This window comes from Camelus bactrianus, chromosome 26 (genome assembly GCF_048773025.1).
Source record: "Camelus bactrianus isolate YW-2024 breed Bactrian camel chromosome 26, ASM4877302v1, whole genome shotgun sequence".
Taxonomy (NCBI): domain Eukaryota; kingdom Metazoa; phylum Chordata; class Mammalia; order Artiodactyla; family Camelidae; genus Camelus; species Camelus bactrianus.
The window spans coordinates 16,342,680-16,362,372 of record NC_133564.1 but is presented as its reverse complement, the minus strand read 5'-3'; the positions used below and the strand labels follow the sequence as shown (position 1 = coordinate 16,362,372).

Below are 19,693 nucleotides of genomic sequence, written 5' to 3'. Positions count from 1 at the left end.
ACACAGCATTTTATTAAAGCGTATTCCGTGTGCTGGACTCCACCAGCGACTTGCTTCCCTCCTGTGAGTGCATCCAGTCTTCCTGGAAGGAAGCCGTGTTGGTTCTTTAAGATGATGTAGAAGGATTCATCAGGAGGAAGCAGAGAACCCTGCTCTGCTTCCTCCTGAAGGCGGGCTCAGGCTGGCATGAGAGCAACATCCTTTATTCCCATGGCTTTACACTTTAGGAAATGCCTTCTGACCATTTAGGTACAGAGAGGGCTACGATGAGCCCTTCCCACAGGGAGAGCAGGCAGGTCCCATGGGGAAGTGAAATGCCAGCCTGCTCAGAAGGGTCTCCATTGGGGTGTATTAGGTGGCTTTGGGTTAAAGCTCTCCTGCCAGAAAAGCCCTGAAGTGACATAAATATAGTGGACAGTCAAGAAAAGTCTATTTGTAGTTAATTATCAAGGCCAGGTCTCTCTCCCTCTCTCTCTCACACACACATACACGTACACACACACACACACACACACACTCACACACACACAGACTCATACACTATACCTAACAAAACAGAAATCAGAAATCAATGTGTAACTTTTCTCTTTAATCTGCTCTGAATTTCCAAATTTTCATTTTGGCTTAAAATTATCATGTTTTCCTCAATACAGAAATAAAGAAAAAAATGGTAATCTACATGTCCTTAAGGTGACCAATATTGGCAGCTTTGTATCTACACTTTTATCCTTTTAAATTCAAACATTTTGTGGGGAGGGAGTCACTGTTGTCTTTGCAAAAAGGAGATCAAAATATGAACATTTCTTTGCATCTTGATCTTCCTTCTATATGATACATCCTGGTTCCCTGTCCAGAACAAGAGATATTCTTAATTTATAAAAACATTCCATAGATGGATCGACCACAGTTTATTCAATCATTGAGTTATTAACAAACATTCACGTTCTTTCTGATTTGATCATGACAAATAAGTCTGTATTGCTTGAATATTCTACTATAACCATATATTATTTGTATTAGAAAATATCATTAGAATATAAAAGAGAGAAGTACTATAAACTCAAGAAACAGATGCTGAATGAATAGATAAATGAATGTATTAAAATGTTACATGGGAGTGGGTACCATTTCTGTCTTGAAATAATCATCTTTCCACTGTGGGTCCTGTCCCCCAGCATGGACTGCAAATGCCCCGCGGTGAGGAACCAGGCCTCTTTCTTCCTGGGCTCCTCCAAACCGCTGGCTCGGCCCTGCGGCGGGTGGGCCGCCCCAGACCCACACAATCCACTGTGCTCTCCTAGTTTCTTTTCAAAACAGCTAATTAGATTTCAGAAGGAAAGTTTCTCATGTGTACAGTGTTATAAAGTGGTACATTCCCGGGTCAGCCCACAAACTCTTATTTTTTATTTTAACCCATAATGAAGGAAAACCATATATTTGTAGCATGATAGTTTCTTATTATTTCTATGGGGAAAATGTTCTGACTTGAGTTTCTGTATGCAGAGAACCCTCCTCTCACTGTGTGTGTGTGTGTGTGTGTGTGTGTGTATGTGTGTGTGTGTGTGTGTGTGTGTGTGTGTGTGTGTGTGTGTGTGAAAGAGAGAGAGGGAGAGAGAGGGAGAGAGAGGTCCCTTCTTTCACTGCCCTCGGATGAGTTGGTTTCCCTCCCTTTCTGCAATTCTGCTTGTATATATAGAAGCTGAGGAAACAAAATCGGAAATATAATGACTAAATGTGAAAGTGCCAGGAAGAAGACAGGCAAAAAAGAAAAAAAATTAACTTAAAAGATCGATATTTTTCTCAGAGTCCTCATTCATGTTTGAGATCTAAGAATTTGAATTCAATTGCTAAGAATATAGTAATACTCTTGCATACAAATGAAACTTCACAAGTAGAAAAGATTCTTCAGTTGTTAGAGATTTCTCTTAATTCTCCATCTTTTTCAAAGAGCATATTTAAAATATGATGTGAATCAAAGCCAAAGCTTATTTAAATATTAATAATGATCATGGGATTTATCACTTATTAATGGCCATTGATCTGGACACAGGTTCATTTATAAGTTTGTTTTTATATATTCCTTTGGAGAGTCAATATTTGAACTGCTAAGATAAAACACAAATGTATTTTTAAATGAATATTTTGATAAAATAAAAGACTAAGAAACTGTATAGTACTTGTAGGAAAAATTATCTTCTCTGTAACTTAGATTTAAAAATTCTTAGGAGAATGTAGTGTAAAATATAAGATGTATTAATCAGTGCTTTCTCTTTTGAAGTCTTGTAGAAGAAACTAGCTAAAACTTACAAGTCATTTATATAAAAATCATAACCATGTCAAATAATTTTCTGAAATTGCTTATAAAAATATATTTAATATTTTACATTAATGAAAGGAAAATCTATTCTTAAAATACTAATTTTTCAATAGGAAAAAAATCACCCATAGTTCCATCGCTGAAAGACAACTGCTATTAATGTTTTGATGTAGTTCCTTTTAGCCTTATTTATATGAACATCTTTGGGGTGATCTTATTGTACATATAAAACCTTGTTTTCCTCTTATCCTCAATGGAGCATATATATTTCCTACTATCAGACTTAATGTCATCATAAGGAAAAATACTAACACAGGTGTGTATGTGGTAAAATATTTGTGAGCCTTTTGAAAGATGACAGGGTTAGGGTAATGTTCCTCCAAGTTCTCAGTGAGGGAAAGGCTTGTCCAAAAGCATCATAAAAACATGACATCAGCTGCATATGTTGTGAAACAAGTGGTCAGGATTCTGTTGGTTCTGCATCCCTGAAAAGATGAAAAGTTCTCATCAAGACAGGAAACAAAAACAAGGAAATATGGAGACAATTTGAGCATCTTAAGTGAGGATGAACCTAGAATGTTGGTCCCTTTAACGAGGCTGGCTCTGCCTGGCTCCCCAGCATGGACCCAACCACATCAGCCCTTCTTCAGGCTTCTGTTCCGTAGTCTCCGTATTTCTTTCTCTCCTTCAGTCTTAAGGTTCTTCACTCCTGGTTTGTAGTGTTTTCTTTCTTATCTCCAATTATAGAAAAATGAACCAAAACTAACAGCCATCTTTGGCTGTTTAATCTTTGTTCCATTTTTTTTTAAGCAACAGAAACTTTTCCCCAGATGAAATCTTATTCAGAACCTCAGTACATCAAAGGGAAGAAGTGGCCCTTTTTTGATTGTCAGGAGAGGAGCGGTGCTAAAACCCAGCGCCACAGCTGGACATTGGGAAAAGATGTGATGGGCTGTTGAAACCAGTATTTGCTTTCTAATGACAAACATCCAAGGCAAATGGCGAAGTTTTACCTGTGCTGATTGTTCTGCCAACAAAAATTCACTTTTGTGGAAACTATTTATTACACACAAGGAGTTTCTGACAGAAAAAAATCTGAACATTTTTAGAAATCAAAAAAATGAAATACACTGAAAACCATTAAACTTTGGAATGAATGTTGATCTTAGGGTGACACAATCTCTGAAAATTAGCATTGTTCACTCAAAACAGTCTGAGGAAACTAGCGTGTTCCTGGAATCCACAGTTGTATTAAAAAAAAAACAGATCTTTTTTTTTTTTTTTAAGGAAAGTTTTGATGAGGGGTGGGGTAAAAAAAGGAAAGTAAAAATTTACTTCATTTATTTGTAGAGATGAAAATCAGAAAATTAAAGGCAAATAAATACTTTAACTTATAAATACAAAAAAGAAATGAAAAAAGATTAAACTGTTTCAAAATATCATCAGTGAGTTGTTTCCTCAACAAATTCATCATGTAATGAACTGAGGGGCGTGAAAGAACAGTTGCAAATTCTTCTAAGAAATGCACAAATTGAGAAATCCTTGCATTTCGTTGGTGTTGAGGAGACAGTTGGGAAGTTTATAGCGTGACTTTTTAAAATCACAGAACCCTTCAAAATCTTTCCATTGATCTTAGAATAGATCTTAGCTAATCTTAGATCTTAGCTCCTTGATCTGGCCTCTCCCCACCTGACCTCTGCCTGTGTCCTTCTCACCCTCAGTCACAACTCTTCAGTCACATTCACTTTCTTTGGTTTCCAGAATATGCCAGACTCCTTTGCTTCTTAGGCCTTTGTCTCCACTTTTCCTCCCTCCCTGGGGAGTCATCACATAACTGATATCTGTTATGTGTTGAAGTGTGTCCCTCTCAAAATTCATATATTGAAATCCTAATGCCCAGCAGCTCAGAATGTCTTTGCAGATGTCATTAATTAGGGTGAGGTCATATTGGAGTAGGATGGGCCACTAATCCAATGAGACTAGTGTCCCTATAAAATGGGGAAGCCTGGATACAGATGCAATCCAGGGAGAACACCACGCTAAGAGGAAGGCAGAGATGGGATGTTGCTTCTACAAGCCACAGAATGCCCAGGATTGCGGGCCAGCCAGCAGGAGCTAGGAGGCAAGGAACAGATCCTTCCCTCACAACCCTCAGAAGGAACCAATCCCGTAGACACCTGGATCTTGGACTTCTACCTTCCAGAACTGTGAGACATACATTTCTCTTTTTTCAGCCACCTAATTTGTGGTCCTTTGTTACAGCAGCCCCAGGAAACTCTACAGTAACCTCTCCTTCTCCAAGTCTTGGCTTAAATGTCATTTTCTCAGAGGAACATTCCTTGACAGCCTAGATTCCTCCAGTATTTTCTATCAAAGCTCCTGTTTGTTTCCTTCAGAACATGAATACAGATCTGCAACTATTTTATTGGTTTGCTTGTTTGTCTGTTGACATCACCCCCACTAGAACGTAAATTCCACGAGAGCAGGGGCTTGTCTTCTTCTGACTGCCTTCATAGCGACCCTCAGGGGGCCTGGAGCACAGCTGGGAAATGTCTCGGGGTTGCATCAAGGGCGAAGGAGGCAGCACTAAGAACTGTATGTCTGAACTGTCATCACCCTTTGGATGTAGTGGAGATGAAGCTTTTTGAGAAAGTGAGAGTATTTAAAAATACTCTCAATCCTTTGTTTTAGGACACTCTTCTGTCTTTCTGATTGGCAAATTTCCAAATAGTTTCAAATAGAATAAGGTGTATTATTCAAGGTGCTCAGGAGTTTGAGGAGAAAGAGAACAGACTGAACGTCATCAAGGTTCACAGGCTGTGAGCAAGGAGCTTATAAAGAAATGGTGGAAGCTGTAATAAAAAGGTCTTCAAATATTCAGACCCAGTGAATCATGTGGTTTGCTGAATTTACGTTACAACTTTGAAATTTATTTTGTGTTTAAAATATTTTTAATACTTGAAACTATTATAGTAATTCTTTCTAAAGAACCTCAGGGCAAAGCTATAGACACTTTTTCCTTCTGACTTTAAAAGCACTACTTTATAGTTTATCACCTTAGAGAAATAATAAATATTTCAAAGCCATATGGGATGAAGTAGAGAAATTATAGCAAAAATAATTTATGAAGTTTTCAAAGTTGAAAGCCTTCCTTTTGGACAAGAAAAAAACCTTATTTCTCCCCCCCCCCCTTCTCTCTCTCTCACACACACACACACACACATATCCTGGTACTTTTAAAGAATATTTCTCCCCTTCATCAGATGAACAGGACAAAATTAATATTTATTACTAAGGATTGGGCAACATGTTTCTCAATTTAAATTCATGATTTTCAGAGAATAATTGCAACAAAATGAACCTCATTTCAGAGTTTCTAGTAAAATGGAAGAAACAATTACATGAGGTAATAGTCAAGAATTTCTCCAACTTGATGTCTGTGATCCTTGGACTTTGATGGCTTTTTCAACATCTTCACAGCTCTACTGTCTCCATTAAAATCTAATGTGACTATATGTTTATTCAACGCGGACTTCACGATATTTTTGCAATGCAGAACTATAATCTATGGCTTTATATTGGCCAACTGCTCTGGTAAGTATGGAACACTCATTTTCCATGATTTTATAACCTCTGCTGAATTATAGCAGCATGGAAGAGAACCTTGGTGGCCAAGATGGAAGTGATACCCAGAGATACTGTGGGGAAAATTAGGGCATAAACTGAGCAAATGGTGATGGATCACTGATTTAATTGCAGCTATACATACTTAACCCTTTAGTTAGTACACCATCATGTTCTACATTCTTAAGTGGAACGTACAGGTCTAAAGACTGATTTTAGATGGAAGTGATGTCGGTGCCATTCCTGGGATGATACAATAGAAATTAACATTCTAATTTACTAGACTGTGAGGAAACGTCTTGGAAGGCAGAGATTTTCCTTTGTTTTGTTCACAAGAAAAGCTCTTAGACACTTAATAAACATTTACTTGAATGATTATTTTCTCAAACTATTCTTATTTATTAAGAAAATAAATGTAAAAACCCATTTGAAAAGGGCTAACCTTGAGTGTATCTTTAAATTTCATTCATGGAGAGATCAGTTGCTACATGGCCAAGTAATCATTGTTCTTTCTCAATTCCCTTGAAAAGAAATGAGTTCTAATGCATCCAGGTAGATCTTCTTTTTGGATGTTCCATTCCACAGGTGAAACACAGACACACCTCACTCAGCAGCTCACTCTAGTTTTATTCTACAAGATTGCTCAAACATCTTTTGCTTTAGACCAAGGTGGCTGGATTTCTTTGGTATGGCAAAGGTTATTTTTTCCAGAAATTTTCAAAAAGGTTATTATATTTTGCGATATTGATCCATTTTCCACAGAGATTTATGACTATATGCGTCAGAAGGCTAAGAAATATTTCTTGACTATCAATACCGTGTGGATTTTAGGGTCATATTTGTGTTTAGGGTCTGCACTGACATGTTTTCAAGGGTGTAAGAACAGAGTGAAATGCATTCCATGCTTATGAGTTTAGATGCCTGGAAATTGGAAATAAGACCTGTGCTTTGGGGAGAGGCTCAGGAAAGCTGGGAGTTAGTGTTGCCTCCCAGTTTCCTGGCTGGTTAATGAAGTGACAGAGACAAGGGGGTAGGGAAAGAGGTTATGAGTTTAGTTTTGGATGTATGTAATTTGTTGTGCCTGAGGAACATATAGGAGGTAAATGCATCCCAAGCTCAGAAGTTAGAGATTTTGGAGTTATCACCAAATAGTGATAGCTGAAGCTTTTCGTGTGGGTGAGAGCACTCAGAAAGGATGTTGAATGAGAGAGTAGGAGGGTTGAGGATAGAATGTCTAGAAACACCATAATTTAGGGGGATGGCAGCAGAAGAGGAATCAGCCAAGAAATAAAACAGAAGGATGTCACACAGGCATCAGGCAGCATGATGGGAATTATTAAATGATACAGAGATGCTGAGCGAATTAGGACTGGAAATGGCCCTTTAGAAAAATTACTAGAAGGAAATACATAAAATATCACCATGTCTATTTCTTACTGGTAAGATTGCCATCTTCTTTCGACTTTTCTGTACTTTCAGCATACAGTACAATAACTAGATTACATTTATATTAAAAGATTAAAATATTCTGTTAAAGTCTAAAATAGTTTATAAGAACAAAAGGCAAGGAACTATGAATTCACAAGTAATTGAATGCCTCTGTGCTGGGCACCATGCTAAGGATAAAACAACGAACAAGAGGATAGCTCTGTTGTTTTACAAAAAAGAATGGCAGCTGGTTTGACAAGGGAGGGGCAGAGGGCTTGTGGGGCACAGGAGATGAGGCTGGAAAAGAAGTCTGATGCCAGATATAACAGACTTTCTGTGTTATGTCAAATAATATGGACTTTATTCTGAAGGGTGCAGGGAGGTTTTTGAGGGGCAGGGTTAGGATTGAAATTGTGCTTCACCTGAAGTTAATTTTCTACTTAACTTGGACAGTAGTGTGGCTGTTAACCTAGAGGAGTTGAAATTAGAAGCCCAGGTCCGAGACCACTGCAATACCTGAATGAATGTGATGCAAAGGGGATGCAGAAGGGGCAAGGTCCAGAGATATTTGGGATCAACACCAATAGGCCAGTAGGATGTGTGTTGTGAAGGAAAACATTAAGGACTACCGAGTTTTTAACTTGAGTCCGTGGGCGGGTAGAGTGACAACTGTCCTACAGAGTTTGTGTATAGTTACTTTAATTGTAATGGTCATTGCTTTATGAAATAAGAAGGTGAGTGCTGTGTCAAATAGTATCATATGAGAGGGTATAAGAAATAATGATGTATGTGAGATCTATTTCTGAAACCACAGCCACAAAACAGAATCCTGAACCCTCAGCTATCGCCTCACCACATGTGCATGTTTGGATACTTCTGTTTCTAGTCCATAGAACTAAATCCTGGAGTTATATATTTTAAAAACATTTCAAAGGGCAGGAGGTAATTAGCTTTCCTGTTTATTTCTTTATTTTTAATGGAGGTACTGGGATTGAACCCAGGACCTGGTGCATGTAAAGCACACACTCTACCACTGAGCTATACCCTCCTCCTGGAGTTATGTTTTTAGAAGTGTTTACATACGAGTAGCTATGGCCTTCCAGGAAGGGACTTCCTGTGTTGGGCAGAGAAGTTTGGGAGAAGGCCAATGAGACTGCATTGGGGCGGGATGGGGGGGGAACGGGGCATGGGGAGAAACAGGTATAAGGTGAGAATCTACTTTAAAGCAAGGGACCCAAAAGCAGCAGGTCCCAAGTGAATTGTATTAGTTTGAGCTAACACATCTTGAAGGTGACAGGTGCTGCACCTGTATTCTTGCATTCTGTCACTTATTCTCATTTCAAGGCATTGAATACTGAGGCCTTGGGTTAAGCAATATGACCGAAGATGCCCAGCTAGTAGGTTAGAGAGGCTAAGTCTGAACCTGGCTGGAAGTACTATACTCTAAAACCTCTCTCCTGGACCAGCCACACATTAAGACATCCTGTAGGAAAATCCGCTCTCACCCTTGTCCATCTCTTCCTGCAGGAAGGTTACTTCTGTAGCGGACTCAGTCTGGGAGAACGCTGCTGTTGACTTACTAAAGGAAGGCCTTCCTTATCGCCCAGGACCCAAACGGAGCTCCAGGCGGTGTCCCAAATGACAGCGGCCTCTCAGATGGTTGCACCTTCAACTACTGATAAGGGGTCAAATAAAGTTAAGGACGCATCACTTGGCCCAGTTATTGCACTAATATCCAAGTAATGCTCTTGTCAGTGAATTGCTCCTTTTGTTCCTTTGAAGTGGGCAGTGATACAAAGTGACTTTTTATTCACTCAGAAAACAGAGGCTCTAAACACCGCTTACACCTGCCCCACCAACTGGATGGCAAGAGCTTTGCTTCCCCGATACGCCCTCCTCCTCCCTCCTTCCCCACCTTCAGGTAACCCTAAAGATGGAGAGTCAGGTGGGTACCTGCCTTCCTCTCCTACTGCTACCAGCTTCTGGCCGGACCCCCCGGGCCCCCACTCAAGTGTTCACGCGGCGAGTGTGAGCGCCCGGGTGTGCGAGCAGCAGACTCACGAGCAGACGCTTGTTGCGCCCGCTGCCGCGACGTGGGGAAGTGAAAATGAAATTGACTTTTCAGAGAAATGATGAAAGCGGCGCTGCCTGCCAATGAACGGCGGCGGCGAACTTCCGCACCTCCCGGCCCGGCCGCTCGCGCCCTCCCTCCGCCTCCACCTCCGGGTTGCACAAGCTCGAAACAAACACTGGGGAGGAAGGGCGGAGGGAGGAGGGCGGAGTGGGGAGCGAGGGAGGGAGGGAACGAGGCAGGCTGGAGGGCGGGGGGTGGGGGGATTTCCAGCCTCAGCGCTTCGCAGTTTCCTCTCCTTGTTTTGCTTTCGATCTGGACTGTTCTCAGGCAAGCCGGGGAGTAACTTTTAGTTTTGCTCCTGCGATTATTCAACTGACGGGCTTTCATTTCCATTTCACACACCCTAGCAACACTTAAGCCTTGCGGAATTGTATTGATAGCGTGAAAAAGCACACTGAGAGGTAACATTTTTCAAATAATAGTTGTGACTGTGCGTGTATGTTTTTCTCGAGGGCATGTTTATGAGGACTGGAGGGGATATGTGTGTGCGCGTCCTGATGGTTTGACACGATGTTTTGCAGACGGAAAATGCTGAGGTTCATGAATATTAATACTGATTTTTGGAGGAACAGTCGGCGCTATTATGGATCATCTGATTTTAGGGGAAGCAGGTTCTGCTGCTGCTGCTCCTGCTACTTGGGCTGCTGAGGCTGCAAGGAGGAGGAGGAGGTAGAGAGGGAGGAGGAGGAGGAGGAGGAGGTTGGTGGAGGTTTAATTTCACTTTTGGATTTGCAGATGCGGAGAGGTGGCTCCATGGACACAGACCTGCTCTGTGTGATTCTGCGCCCCAGGTGTTGTGTGTGGGGGTGCAGGTCCGCTGGAGTCGGGCCTCCTTTTAAAACAAAATTACCGTGTGCATGTGTGTGCGTGTGAGTGTTTACAGAAACCGTCGCCACCAGATCCGAAGGAGGAGAGCGGGTCCTTCTCGGTGCCCAGCGGCGGTGCCTCTCTCCAGGCAGCCTCTGGCGTAAATAGGCAGAAACGCGCCGTCCGCCAGCAGCCTGCGCCCCGCACCCGGGGCCGGGAGAGGTGCCTCCCGCCGCGGCCAAGGAAACTTGATGGAGCGCCCGGCGGCGGTCCCGGGGATCGCCCGCCCGCCAGGCTCGGGGAAGGGTCGTGGGCGTCGGGTGCCAGCGGCCAGGGCCGGCGGGCGGGCTCGGAGCGGGGCTGGGCGCGGGGCCTGGCCGGCGCGCCCGGCTTCCTGGGGGCTGGGCCGTCGCCGCCACCGCCTGGGAGGGACGCCGCGTCCTCCTTCCCGCCGGCCAGCGCCGGGCCTGGCCCTGGGGCTTTGTCACTGCACTTGTCCCGGCGCGCGGGGGGTTCGGGCGGCGCGTCCCGGGAGGGCGCCGCGCCCAGGGGTCAGCGGCCCCGGCCGCGGCCTAGCGCCGGGCGCCTCCGGGTCCCCGCGGGCGCCCCCGGGCCGGCCTCGCGCGCTGGGCCTGACCCGCCTTGGCTACGGAGCGGGCGAGGTGGGGGCGGGGAGCCTCCGGGGACCTAGCGGCGCCCTGCTGGCAGGCCCCGGGGTCGGCGTCCCCTAGGGGTCCGGGGGCGCGGGCGGCGGCGCCGGGGTGGGGACGCGAGTGCCCGCCCCGCGCCCTCCGACCCCGCTTGGGGCGCCGAGTGGCATTCGCCCGCTGGCCGAACGTGGTTGGTGCAAAGCCGCGGCCGCCACTTCCTTTCCGCCTCCCGGGCCGGGCTCGCCCACCGAGCGATGCCCGCCGTGGCCGATCGTGGCGCCCGCCCGCTGTCGGCGCTACGGCCTGGGAGCCGGCCCCGAGAGGGGATCGGGCAGCCCTTCCAAGTTCGAAGGGCTTTCAGCATGTAACTCATCCCCCTCCCAGGACGCACCGACATGTCTGTTTGGGCCCCAGGTATGGCCGCGTTGGCCGCCCTCACCCCCTTGCCCCTTTAGAGCGGCAGAAGAGGGAAGGAGGCTGGCAGCAAGAGCCGGGCGCAGAAACAAGTCTTCCGGGCACCAGGCGAGGCGCCCGAGCCAGTCGGTGCGGGCAGGACCCCTGGTCATCGGCTGTAAATGTGACCCCTGGGACTGGCAGTCGAGGTTGCCACATACTAGCGGCGTGGCTTTCAGTCGTTTTTACCGCCATAGCATAGTGTTTGGAACTTGGGGGCATTTTACCCTCTCCCTTGCTCTTCACCCTCCTGTCTTCAGTGTGGGCAGTGGGTCGTGCTCTCTGTCCTTGGTTAAGAAAATGCAATCTTTCTACTTGAGGGAAAGTACTGGCATTTGCCTTCTGCCGCTGGCCTCCCTGTTGCTGTGGCTGGGTGTGCTTTTGATGAATGGCGAGGGAGGGTGGAGGATAGTTACATTTCCTGTTGTGGATTTTCAGGAATCACCAAGGTTGCCATCAAGCCTGCATTCATTTATTAGTTTTCAGACCGACTGCATTGGGACGTTGCAACTTAAAAGCCTGCGCTTTTTTGGTGCTTAAGGGCAGGTGCAGACAGGGGTCTGGTGCCAGACTGAAGGACAGCAAGGTGGATGATCTTGACCTCAGGCTGATGCACGCTTCTTACCACAACCTGCAGGGCGACCCCTGTTTAACTTCATGCACAAAGATTCAGGATTTTCTAGTCCTCCCTCCAGCCCCCATCATTCCTTTTTTGGAAGGGGAAAGGGTGGAAATAGAAATTTAACAAAAACCGTGTATTTTCTAAGGAAACTTCAGCAGATGGGATATTTAGAACTTAACCTGGCATTTTTAAGGGGTAACCTTGGAACATCTATTGATTGATGGGGCGAAGTCCAGAATTTCACTGTAATTAGTGAATGATTATAATTTATAACTTAGCCTGTTGTGTAAGAAGTTAGATTTTGGTCTCTTAGATCCAAGAGTTCTTGTCTGTTATGTTTTATAACTGCTTCTTAATATTAAACATTTACATATTTCATTCTCAAAGAGTTGGGTTTTTTCTTTTGACCTTCAAAAGTTAGAGATAATTTTGCATATTTCATGAAAATGTTACCATAATGAAAAGTGTTTGTAGTTAAATTGGAAGCCAGTTATGGCAAACAAAAGTCCTGACGGCTCAGTAAACCATAACCCAACTTTCCTCTGCTTTCCCAAGTACTTTATTAGGCAAATATTCAGTATACCAAACTACTTAAAGATTTTTAAACTTAGTAGTGGAAAATTTGAAACTTTGGATGTTTAACATTCGATGCATATCGATTTTCTCATGTTTCCAAAGACACTGTACTTTTATTCTTGGAATTATAGCATATAAGCTTCATTGTTTTTAAAGCATTTTCACACAATTTCCTTTTGATAGAGAACAGACCACTGAATTCTAAATGGGGTATCTGGGACATGGTTTGGTTATGTGCTTCAGACCAAAAAAGGCTTAAGGCAGATAAGGGACATTATTCATTTAATAACTATTCTTAGAACATTCACCATGTCCCAGACACAGTGCTAGGCCCTGTGGGTCAGCTGGGGACAGGAAGACAATTTCCTTACCCCCTAGGGAAATTGTATTCTACTTGGTGAGCTGACAATACCCGACTGAAAAATAAAAACAGTAATTACCTTTTAGGGTGAGGTCTATGGAAGGTGCTAATAATACTTAACTGTATATCTAATAGGGTTGCTTTGGGGAACAAATGAGATACTGTTATGAAAGAATGTTGCATAAATTATAGCAGTCTACAAGTGTGTAAGGCATTCACTTTGAGAATTCTGTCAGATTACTCTTAACTTGAAAAGCCAGGGAATCATGACTGTGGATTAAACACTGACTTTCTCATATAGAATTTTCAGTAAGATGGGATTTTACTTGTTCTGAGTATATAGATACTGGTAAGGAATTAAACAGGGAATAGCTATTTAATGTAAAGCATTTAACAGTGAAATATGATATTGTCAGTGAGTCTTTTTTCTGTCAGAAGAGAAGTTGGATGGTGTCCATGGAGACCAAATGATACGGAAATAAAAATTATTGGACCAATGTTATTTTCCCTCTTTTCATTGGGGAAAAACCTTCCCAAGCTCACTGTGCTTTAATCTGAATTTTCTTCATCATTGCTGCAGAATCTTCAATTCATTGTCTGTTATTACAAGTATACCCTTAACTGATTTTAGTTTTTCCTATAACATCATTAAAGGGACTCAGTTAACTTGCATTTACTAAATGCGTACTACGTACCCAGCACTATATATGTGAAAAGGATATGTGACAATATATGTGAAAATAAAGGAATATGTAGTATAGATTCATAATACATAATATAAAATATATAAAGAATTATATAAAAATAACAAATTGCTGTGGAATGTCAGTTATTGTTAATAATAAAATCAATTCTTCTTTTGGTCTGTATGAGGTACCATGTTCCTTCCCACACAGGGCTAGGAAGTTAGGGCTTTCTGTCCCTATTTGCCCCATTTGTGCCCTACTTTTGGCCAGAGTCTGATCAATCTTTGGTTCTAATGTCTGCCCAAGGCAGGGTGAAGCAGTAGCCCCTCACAGTGGGGGTGGCTGGTGGGAACGGGAGTGCGATTTGATTAAATCTCGATTTTTTTCAACGAAGAATGATAACTTATCTATAGGGTCTAGATTTAAACCTGAAGCCGAAATTTTATATACCATACCAAGGGAAATACACAGGCAGGAAACCAAACCCACAGGCGCCCAAAGTTGAGCTGTGACCTGTCCAGAGAACTCATAGTTGCCAGCGTTTTCCCTTCAACGATCCTTTAACAATGATTTCCCCCCTCACCAGCTCCATCTCTTGACAAACTGTCTCTGAAACAGATTGGGTTTAGTTAGGAAGACTTCATATGCCCATTTTTATTATTCAGAAACACGTAAGACTTGCAGTTAGAACTCCTGATTGACTTAAGAGAACTACCATCGTCAAATTTAGTTGATCTGATTCCAGCCCAAAGTAGAGAAACTCGACGTTGTAGACAGCCTGGGCAGCCGTTTTTTTAGATAAACTGATAGTCCTCTTGGGCTTTCTGAGGTTCTGCAACCAGCTACCACCTTCCCACTCCAATCAGTAACTCTGAGTTCTGCTAGAGATCCGAAGACCCTAGCATAGGAACTATTGCAGTAACCCAGACAATTATTTTGTTAAATGAATGCAAACATCGGGACTTGATTTATTTATTACGTATTTGTTGAAAACTAGCTATGTACAGGCTCTGGGTGGTGGAAGGTGCGTGAACTCGAGTCCAGAGGCCCGGAGTTGACTTTCAGCTCTTTTATTGACTCACCAATCACTTCCCCTTTCTGGACCTTAGTTTTCACATCTGTGAAATGAGGCTGCATAGTTTTATCATCTCTGAGGGATGGGACTTATTATGTGTGTATCCGAATCATCGAGGGGAGGGGGCTTTTAGAAACAACACAGAAAAATCAGATTTCAGACCATCTGCAGCCCCCTTCTCTCCTCGCTTCTCCCACTCCCATTGTAAGAACACCTCCGATGTTCACCAGCGGACCCTCAGGTATGTGGGTCAGAGCAAAGGTGCAGAACCGCTTAGTCAAGGATGTCCTCCCAGGGCTGTATCTTTCCGTTTTCTCGTTGGCTCAGAGGCCAGGCTGTGTGGGAAAGCAGGCAGATGGAACTTGTTATCCACCTTTTAGGCAGTGCTTTGACTAGGGAATCTGGTCCCTCTCTGTGGGCTCTGCAAAAATGGGATCGGTGTTACGGTTGTGATACTTTGAATTTTCCATTCTGAAGAGGCAAGAAAGACTTTGTTTTATGAGTATGTCTCTGTCTAGGAAGGCCATAAAGAGTCATGGGTTTATTTTTTTTTTTTTCTGTTTTGGCTTATGTTCCCCTTTATCAATTTAGTATTCAGCTTCGATAAGCAAGAAAGAACAACAGTCAAGCAAAAGATGTCTTGTCTGTCCCATGCCCTGCGCGCATGCCTGGTAGTCCCATGTTTATGAGAAACAGAAGGCTGTATGTACCCTTATTTCTGGTGAATGGATTCTAAGCACTTTTATCTCAAGGGCAAGACCAGTTTAGTTCAACAAACTGTCTTGATTTAGGGTTTTTTGTGTGTGATATCAGCCTGTCCAGTTCTTATTAAATATTTTTTGGAGTTAACTACTTGCTCTGTCATTTTCATAAATAATTTCTTTTCAGGCATCCTTCGCAATCTGTCGCTATCTGTGTGGAAGCATTTGATACTTGAACACCTAATGTGATCAGAGGAAATATGAGCTTCCAATTTAGTTTGTTCTTATTGAGCTTACGGATGTCAGGTGTTTATAGGAGCCAAAGAAATACTTTATAGGCAGAATACACTGTCCTGGCCCCATAAGCTTAGATCCTCTTGAATTTCCTACCTCATGAGGTTGACATTTTGCGTGAGAAGGAACGGCATTACATTGCTTTGTTTCAAGTCGTATTTAACATGTTATTTGAAGAGAACTTTTTTGTTCTCCTTACCCTAGAGTTATTGAAGATGATGAGAAAAATTACAGTGGTGGACGAGAGCTTCCTGGCACCGGGAAAGGGTGTTGTTAGTGGGTGAGCGGGGTGGTGGACCAGAATGGGGTCGGCATTGGAAGGTGAGAGTTGGGGGTGAGGAGATGAAAAAGAGAATAAGGTAGAGAGTGAAACAGTGCCTCCTCAAATTTGGAGTAGGAGCGGGAGAAGAGGCATGCAGGTGGGCAGATTTTCTTTCTGCCACAAATGTCACTGAAGGCCTTCTGGAGGTAGGGAGAACAAGGTGGGTAGTTAATTGCTAGTAACTACAGGACGAGTCACTGGAGGACCCTCCATTTCCAGCTTTGGAGCTCGGCCTTTTTACCTGGGGGTGAGATGGAGTCTGATGGGAAAATGACTGAGCATCAGCCAGCTGCACACAAGCCAGCAGGAGGTCGTGAGGCTGGTCACTGGGGCGGGGTTGAAGCCACCCTGGTGGTCGTAGTGCTAGAGCCGGGGAGGAAGGAGGGACGGGTGCCCCCGCCTCAGGCCTCAGACTCCATCTCAACGGGAGGCAACCGGGGCCCCCTGAGGAAGGTCCACGTTGATGAAATGGGTCCACAATCCTGGAGTAGCTCTGTTAGGCTCTCTTCCCTCCTTCATGCTGGTCTTCCTTGCTGCTGTTTTATTTTTGCCAGGTTGTAGAGGTAAATCGGAATCAGGAAAATAGAATCGGCCAATACTGTGCTCCCCTAAGGAACAGAAGGCACATGTTGAGGCTGAACCGTGGGTGCCATGACTGGTGCTGCAGGTCACTGACTTTGAAGCTAAGCTTGTCATATTGTAGTCAGGGGATGGCACTTTGAAATAAACACTCTGGAATTCAGTTTGGTGGTGTCCACTTAGACTCTTAAAAATGTTGACCTCTCTATTCCAGTAACTCCACTCCTAGGAACCTACACACATGCAGTAGCCAGAAATCGGGCAAAGATTTATGTACAAGGATGTTTACTGTTAGCTTTTGTTATCGTGAAAACTTGGAAACAACCTAAATACCCACAATAGGAGCACACTGACGTGAATTACGGCCCAGCCAGCACTGAGTTTTAGATAGCTGATGACGTTCATGTTTTTGCATTTAATGGTGGGGAGATGTCTGTGGTGTATGTTGAGTGAAGAAAAAGAGAATATTCAATTGTGAGCCTAATTTTATTTTTTAAAACGTGTGTGTGTGTTTGTATCCACATCATTTAAAAAAAAAACTGGAAGGAAACATTTGGTTGATGAGATTATAGATATTTGGCTTTTTTTCCCCCTTGAAACCCTTGTATTTTCCAAATTTAATACAACAGCGTAATTACTTTCATAAGCAGAACAATATTCTCAAGATGACTCTAAAGTGTTCCCTCTGACCTCACCTCTGGTAAACGTAAGATGAGGATGAGTAAACTGGATGTTGCTGACGAGAATGTTGTGTGTGAACTTGGCCGTTCTTGGGCCCTTTCCACCTTGATGCGCGGAGCCAGGGCTTTCCCCGCCAGCGCTAAGAGACGCCACTGTCTCGATTCAGCTCTTACTACATGAGGACACTGAGACTGATGGTCCCTTGGTGACGCTGGGATATACTGTTTCGTCAAGAACTGTGGGGAGTGTGGGCTGCTACCCCACTTGGCAGATACGTCCTTCATGTACGTGAATACTGCAGAAGCACCAGACACCGGAATCGGAGGAGAAAGTTCTTATTGATCTTTACAACCAGATCAACAGCCAGAGAGACGTTACAGTGTTGGTCCCCCTTACCTAGACCCTCAGGCGAGGCTATGAAAACTGATGGAACGTGAGTGTGGGTCACATTCCTTAGACGATGTCAGAGCCAAAGGAGGGAGAGGGAAGGAAGGACACACACCTTTGCTCCTTTGAGTTGGGATGGAAAGGATCCAGGATTTTCATCCCAACAGTTTGGAACGTAAGGCTTTTCCCACCACAGGTGTCCCTACGTTCTGGGCTTCATCCCTTTTGAAATGTACATGCTTAGAGAGATAGGTCTTCCTGGCACCTTGTGAAATTAACCCAGGGGCCTAGTCCACCCTGTAACCATCTGGGCCTTTTGAGGAGATGAGAGAAGTTTGATTATCCTTCTGGATCAGAGCCATTAATTTAGACTAACGGCTAAGATGCAGTTCTTGTGGTAGGTGAAGAGTAAAACGTTTCTGGGGGGAGGGACTGCAAACATTCCCTATCTTTGTATCTCATATGTTCACTGACTTTCTGTTGGGTGCATTCCTCTGTCTCGAGTGGCCAAGCTGTTTCACAGGAGCACTGAGGAATCCGGGGAAGTTTTACTTTCCGCACACATCAGTCTTTACAAGTCCCCGTTGGAGAGTGACTTAATGTCTCAATCAAGTGTGACTTCTGCCTTTTCATAACTGAAGAGGCCTCCAGATCCCTAATTTGTGTCTGAAAAAAATTTTAGACTAGTTTTAATCCCTTTATAGACACGGGAGATGTTTTTGAATTTGTTATGAAACTAGGGTTGGCATAACTGTCAGGAGTTCAGAGGCAGAATGCTAAAGCATGGCCAAAAGAAAAACAGGCATTGATTAGGACGACACTGCCCAATACAGATATCGTGTGAGCCACACGTATAATTTTTAATTTTCTAGCAGTCATTTCAGAAAAGTAAAAAGAAGTAAGTGAAGTTAATTTTATTTTATTTAGCCTAGTGAGTCCAAAATATTATCTTCTCAACATGTAGTGAATATAGAAGTATTAGTGAGATCATTTATGTTCTTTTTTTCATACTGAATCTTCAAAATGCAATGCGTCTTTTATACCTCCAGTACATCTTTTTTTTTTTTTTTTTTTTTCCTCCAGTACATCTTAATTCATCTGGTGGTGTTTCAAGTGTGCAGTTGGCCCGTGTGGCTGGTGGCTGCCGTATTAGATGGTGCGGGATTAGGAAATGAAGCAAAGTGTGAAGAGAAATACAGGGAAATGTTGTAACCCAGGGACTAAACCTAAAAGGGCCAGAGGAAAGCAGAATGAGAGTGGTCGGTTTGGTTATCACCGCATTTCCCTGTGCCTCTCCCCCTCCACCAAACCTTACCTGGTCTCATCAGCCTGAAATGATAAACTGCCCTGAGTCTCTTCAGAAACAACACACCGGATATGCCATTCCTTGGGTGATTAGTCACAAACCTCTCGAAGCTCTTCCACCCTCTTGAACTCTTGTGAAAACTGTTGGTTCTCTGGATTTTCCCAGTTACAACACCTCCATGGTTGAGTCAGCTGAGAGCTGGGATTGGGCCATATTTCCCTGCACTCCCCACCAGTACGGGATGCGCGGTCAGCACTAGATAAATATTTGTTGATTTGATTTTCAGCCCTAAAGCAAAGGTGAGCTCCGAAGGCTGAATTTCAGCTCAGGACGGATGGCCCAGATTGCCTTTGTGTTGGAAAGCTAAATGGTATATGTACTGAGCACATAAACATTGGGATTTGTCACTTTGCATTAGGATTTGTCACTTTGTATTAGAGGTTCAACATCCGGAAGGTGAAAAAATTGTTTGGTTTTTCTCCTTTGTAGCGAGGCCTTTACAAAAATCTTATCAATCCATTCCTTTGACATTTATATTCCACTGCAGATAGTGAAAGCCTCCCTGTGTGCGTGAGTAAGCTACATGTGCTGATAAACTGGTGGCATACATTTGGGAGCTGCTACTTTCTTAGTGGGTTAGTTATTAACGATAACTTTGTTATTAACAAACACAGCCCATAACCTATATGC

The 19,693-nt window shown here is 43.5% G+C and overlaps 1 protein-coding gene, 1 long non-coding RNA gene and 1 other non-coding gene across 5 annotated transcripts in view; 1 reads left to right on the top strand and 2 right to left on the bottom strand.

Annotated features, from left to right (window-relative positions):
- Nucleotides 1-19,693, top strand: part of IRF2 (interferon regulatory factor 2) — a 125,674-nt gene that overhangs the window by 37,619 nt on the left and 68,362 nt on the right. Inside the window, exon 1 of one of the 3 annotated variants that reach the window (XM_010953303.3) lies at nucleotides 9,718-9,904. The exons of 1 other annotated variant lie outside the window; for it this stretch is intronic. The gene's annotated coding sequence lies outside the window, so the exon portion shown is untranslated. Of the gene's footprint in view, nucleotides 1-9,717; nucleotides 9,905-10,014; nucleotides 10,173-19,693 lie in introns of those variants that run through there. One more of the 3 variants, XM_074353541.1, reaches the window with a different exon arrangement.
- Nucleotides 8,347-8,418, bottom strand: TRNAV-UAC (transfer RNA valine (anticodon UAC)). The gene has a single exon. It is a non-coding gene; the product is annotated as a tRNA-Val (tRNA).
- On the bottom strand, nucleotides 14,617-19,593 carry LOC123616393 (uncharacterized). Its single transcript, XR_012502475.1, has 2 exons — nucleotides 19,013-19,593; nucleotides 14,617-16,658 (listed from the first exon to the last, which is right to left on the bottom strand). It is a non-coding gene; the product is annotated as an uncharacterized LOC123616393 (long non-coding RNA).